The sequence below is a fragment of the Schistocerca serialis genome, unplaced genomic scaffold (genome assembly GCF_023864345.2).
Source record: "Schistocerca serialis cubense isolate TAMUIC-IGC-003099 unplaced genomic scaffold, iqSchSeri2.2 HiC_scaffold_134, whole genome shotgun sequence".
Lineage (NCBI taxonomy): Eukaryota > Metazoa > Arthropoda > Insecta > Orthoptera > Acrididae > Schistocerca > Schistocerca serialis.
The window spans coordinates 115,001-120,000 of record NW_026047558.1 but is presented as its reverse complement, the minus strand read 5'-3'; the positions used below and the strand labels follow the sequence as shown (position 1 = coordinate 120,000).

Genomic DNA, 5,000 nt, shown 5'->3' with positions numbered 1-5,000 from the left:
ACCTTAACCTAACCTACGTTGTACCTTAACCTAACCTACGTTGTACCTTAACCTAACCTACGTTGTACCTTAACCTAACCTACGTTGTACCTTAACCTAACCTACGTTGTACCTTAACCTAACCTACGTTGTACCTTAACCTAACCTACGTTGTACCTTAACCTAACCTACGTTGTACCTTAACCTAACCTACGTTGTGCCTTAACCTAACCTACGTTGTGCCTTAACCTAACCTACGTTGTGCCTTAACCTAACCTACGTTGTGCCTTAACCTAACCTACGTTGTGCCTTAACCTAACCTACGTTGTGCCTTAACCTAACCTACGTTGTGCCTTAACCTAACCTACGTTGTGCCTTAACCTAACCTACGTTGTGCCTTAACCTAACCTATGTTGTGCCTTAACCTAACCTATGTTGTGCCTTAACCTAACCTATGTTGTGCCTTAACCTAACCTATGTTGTGCCTTAACCTAACCTATGTTGTGCCTTAACCTAACCTATGTTGTGCCTTAACCTAACCTATGTTGTGCCTTAACCTAACCTATGTTGTGCCTTAACCTAACCTATGTTGTGCCTTAACCTAACCTATGTTGTGCCTTAACCTAACCTATGTTGTGCCTTAACCTAACCTATGTTGTGCCTTAACCTAACCTATGTTGTGCCTTAACCTAACCTACGTTGTGCCTTAACCTAACCTACGTTGTGCCTTAACCTAACCTACGTTGTGCCTTAACCTAACCTACGTTGTGCCTTAACCTAACCTACGTTGTGCCTTAACCTAACCTACGTTGTGCCTTAACCTAACCTACGTTGTGCCTTAACCTAACCTACGTTGTGCCTTATCCTAACCTACGTTGTGCCTTAACCTAACCTACGTTGTGCCTTAACCTAACCTACGTTGTGCCTTAACCTAACCTATGTTGTGCCTTAACCTAACCTATGTTGTGCCTTAACCTAACCTATGTTGTGCCTTAACCTAACCTATGTTGTGCCTTAACCTAACCTATGTTGTGCCTTAACCTAACCTATGTTGTGCCTTAACCTAACCTATGTTGTGCCTTAACCTAACCTATGTTGTGCCTTAACCTAACCTATGTTGTGCCTTAACCTAACCTATGTTGTGCCTTAACCTAACCTATGTTGTGCCTTAACCTAACCTACGTTGTGCCTTAACCTAACCTACGTTGTGCCTTAACCTAACCCATATTGTACCTTAACCTAACCCATATTGTACCTTAACCTAACCCATATTGTACCTTAACCTAACCCATATTGTACCTTAACCTAACCCATATTGTACCTTAACGTAACCTAATTTGTGCCTTAACGTAACCTAATTTGTGCCTTAACGTAACCTAATTTGTGCCTTAACGTAACCTAATTTGTGCCTTAACGTAACCTAATTTGTGCCTTAACGTAACCTAATTTGTGCCTTAACGTAACCTAATTTGTGCCTTAACGTAACCTAATTTGTGCCTTAACGTAACCTAATTTGTGCCTTAACGTAACCTAATTTGTGCCTTAACGTAACCTAATTTGTGCCTTAACGTAACCTAATTTGTGCCTTAACGTAACCTAATTTGTGCCTTAACGTAACCTAATTTGTGCCTTAACGTAACCTAATTTGTGCCTTAACGTAACCTAATTTGTGCCTTAACGTAACCCATGTTGTGCCTTAACGTAACCCATGTTGTGCCTTAACGTAACCCAATTTGTGCCTTAACGTAACCCATGTTGTGCCTTAACCTAACCTATATTGTGCCTCAACCTAACCTATATTGCGCCTTAACCTGACGCACGTTGTCGCTGAACCTGCTCTGTAATTGTTATGCAACTCGTTAAATTAGTGTAGTGTTGCCTAACCGCAACCCTCGCAATATAGTTCGCTATTCGCACTGCCCGGTCCCCTGTGTATCGCGTCATGTTAAACACCTTGCAGGTGTTGCTGACTTTCCACATGCTCCTGCTATACACTGTAATGTGGATAGCAGCAGGACGTACATGCCCCCCCCCCCTTCCCCCCTGCCTTCGCAAGCTGGTCGTTGAGAAGTTTGCATGTTCAATGCCCTTCGCATGCCGACGTACTCAGCCTACGTTGTGGTACGGCCTGTCACCTGTCCGCCGATGTACGCAAAACCCACAAACTGTACTGCACATTGGTCCGTATGTACTGAATGATACATCGTGGCACATGTGTGACCGTACGACGACTGCGCCTAGCAACGGCAGACCATACAGTCCAAATATTGTGCACGCAGCTACGTGTCGTCTCCCTATAAGAGCTGGATTGCAGTGTGGTACGCCATTCAGACGTGTGGGAGGAACGGACGCCCTGGATGGCGATCAGCATGAGCAGTCTGTTGATGTAGTGGAGCGTGTATTCGGACGTAGTCGTCTCTTCTCACACACCGTGATAGCATGTTGCACCGCGTTCCACATCTGCGACATCCTGCAGAGGCCGGCTGACAGTCGTTCGCGCAATGGACACCGCATACGTACGGGGGCTACCTTCCACGTGTTCTCGAGGCGTGCACATGTTGTTGCGTCTATGTGGGCAGACGTAGTGTGTTGTGACACCTGACACAGGCATGCAATACTCGTTGCAAATGGCGATGGACGTCTACGTTTGCTGGTGACGTTACGCAAATGAACAACAGGTAACCCGTTGTGGTGCGGTTGTTCTCGCTAGAGGTGAATCAGTGTTGGCGACGATCGGTCGAGCTATTAACCGGTTGTTTCAGGGATACCCACCATGCCCACGAACGTGAAAGGGGACCCACCATGCCCACGAACGCGAAAGGGGATCTGGGTGTGAGGCGATACGCGGCGGTGGCTGGGTGGGACCGTCCCCGGCCGGTGAGGGGGGGCCGCCCGGCGTGCTGGCAGCGCGGTGCGTGGGCGCACGCGCTACAGCCGGCTGGTGGGGGCGGCCAGTGGCAGGCGCGCCGGCCGACGGACGCGGCAGGCGGCGCAGCTGCGCGCCGGCGCCCCCTGCTCGCGGCGCCTTGCGGCCAAAGTAGGTCCTCGCGGGCCCGGTGCGAAGCGCGGTGGCCATCTGCAGTGTGCTGGTCCGATTGAGGACTGTGTGCGCTGAGGATGCGCCGCCGCCCGGCGCTCGGCGCCGCGACGCCGTCTGCTGCTCGGTCGCCCCAGCGGTTCTCGCAGGTGGTTTGTATCGCAGCTGTGCGGACGTGTTGGCGCGTGCGCTGTGCTGGGAGAGTTCGCTTCGGCACCCAAGTGGGGCTTTTGTCCTTCTGTGGCGCTGGCGTTGGAGCTGCCGGTCACCGTAGGTGGCGCGTGTTGTCTCCCGCCGGCAATGCCACGACAGCACGCTCCCGGGCCTCTGTCGGCAGCGGCAAGCTCAGTTGGGAGCACGGGTGGTCGCACCTAAAGCGTCTACTCGCCTAACTCCGGGCGATTGCGCCTCTCTCGAACCCGACCAAGTACTTAGGACGGCGCTGCGCGCCGCCGGGACCTGAGAGGGTTTCGAGGTGTGTTGTGCAGGGGAGCTCAGCCTCCTCCTGTTTGCAGAATAATTGAGCGGACGCTTGCGTGTTCGCGCGGGCCCCCGGGACACACTCCCGGGCGGCCGGCTGCTCAGCTCTAGTTGACGCAGCTCCCTGGTTGATCCTGCCAGTAGTCATATGCTTGTCTCAAAGATTAAGCCATGCATGTCTCAGTACAAGCCGCATTAAGGTGAAACCGCGAATGGCTCATTAAATCAGTTATGGTTCCTTAGATCGTACCCACGTTACTTGGATAACTGTGGTAATTCTAGAGCTAATACATGCAAACAGAGTCCCGACCAGAGATGGAAGGGACGCTTTTATTAGATCAAAACCAATCGGTCGGCTCGTCCGGTCCGTTTGCCTTGGTGACTCTGAATAACTTTGGGCTGATCGCACGGTCCTCGTACCGGCGACGCATCTTTCAAATGTCTGCCTTATCAACTGTCGATGGTAGGTTCTGCGCCTACCATGGTTGTAACGGGTAACGGGGAATCAGGGTTCGATTCCGGAGAGGGAGCCTGAGAAACGGCTACCACATCCAAGGAAGGCAGCAGGCGCGCAAATTACCCACTCCCGGCACGGGGAGGTAGTGACGAAAAATAACGATACGGGACTCATCCGAGGCCCCGTAATCGGAATGAGTACACTTTAAATCCTTTAACGAGTATCTATTGGAGGGCAAGTCTGGTGCCAGCAGCCGCGGTAATTCCAGCTCCAATAGCGTATATTAAAGTTGTTGCGGTTAAAAAGCTCGTAGTTGGATTTGTGTCCCACGCTGTTGGTTCACCGCCCGTCGGTGTTTAACTGGCATGTATCGTGGGACGTCCTGCCGGTGGGGCGAGCCGAAGGCGTGCGACCGCCTCGTGCGTGCTCGTGCGTCCCGAGGCGGACCCCGTTGAAATCCTACCAGGGTGCTCTTTATTGAGTGTCTCGGTGGGCCGGCACGTTTACTTTGAACAAATTAGAGTGCTTAAAGCAGGCAAGCCCGCCTGAATACTGTGTGCATGGAATAATGGAATAGGACCTCGGTTCTATTTTGTTGGTTTTCGGAACCCGAGGTAATGATTAATAGGGACAGGCGGGGGCATTCGTATTGCGACGTTAGAGGTGAAATTCTTGGATCGTCGCAAGACGAACAGAAGCGAAAGCATTTGCCAAGTATGTTTTCATTAATCAAGAACGAAAGTTAGAGGTTCGAAGGCGATCAGATACCGCCCTAGTTCTAACCATAAACGATGCCAGCCAGCGATCCGCCGCAGTTCCTCCGATGACTCGGCGGGCAGCCTCCGGGAAACCAAAGCTTTTGGGTTCCGGGGGAAGTATGGTTGCAAAGCTGAAACTTAAAGGAATTGACGGAAGGGCACCACCAGGAGTGGAGCCTGCGGCTTAATTTGACTCAACACGGGAAACCTCACCAGGCCCGGACACCGGAAGGATTGACAGATTGATAGCTCTTTCTTGATTCGGTGGGTGGTGGTGCATGGCCGTTCT

At 51.3% G+C, this 5,000-nt stretch overlaps 1 non-coding gene across 1 annotated transcript in view; it reads left to right on the top strand.

Moving 5' to 3' along the window:
* The first annotated feature begins 3,617 nt into the window (after positions 1–3,617).
* The window catches only part of LOC126439723 (small subunit ribosomal RNA), a 1,909-nt gene continuing 526 nt past the window's right edge, over positions 3,618–5,000 (top strand). The window contains exon 1 of the ribosomal RNA XR_007581347.1: positions 3,618–5,000. This exon is cut by the window's right edge and continues 526 nt beyond it. This is a non-coding gene — a ribosomal RNA (small subunit ribosomal RNA).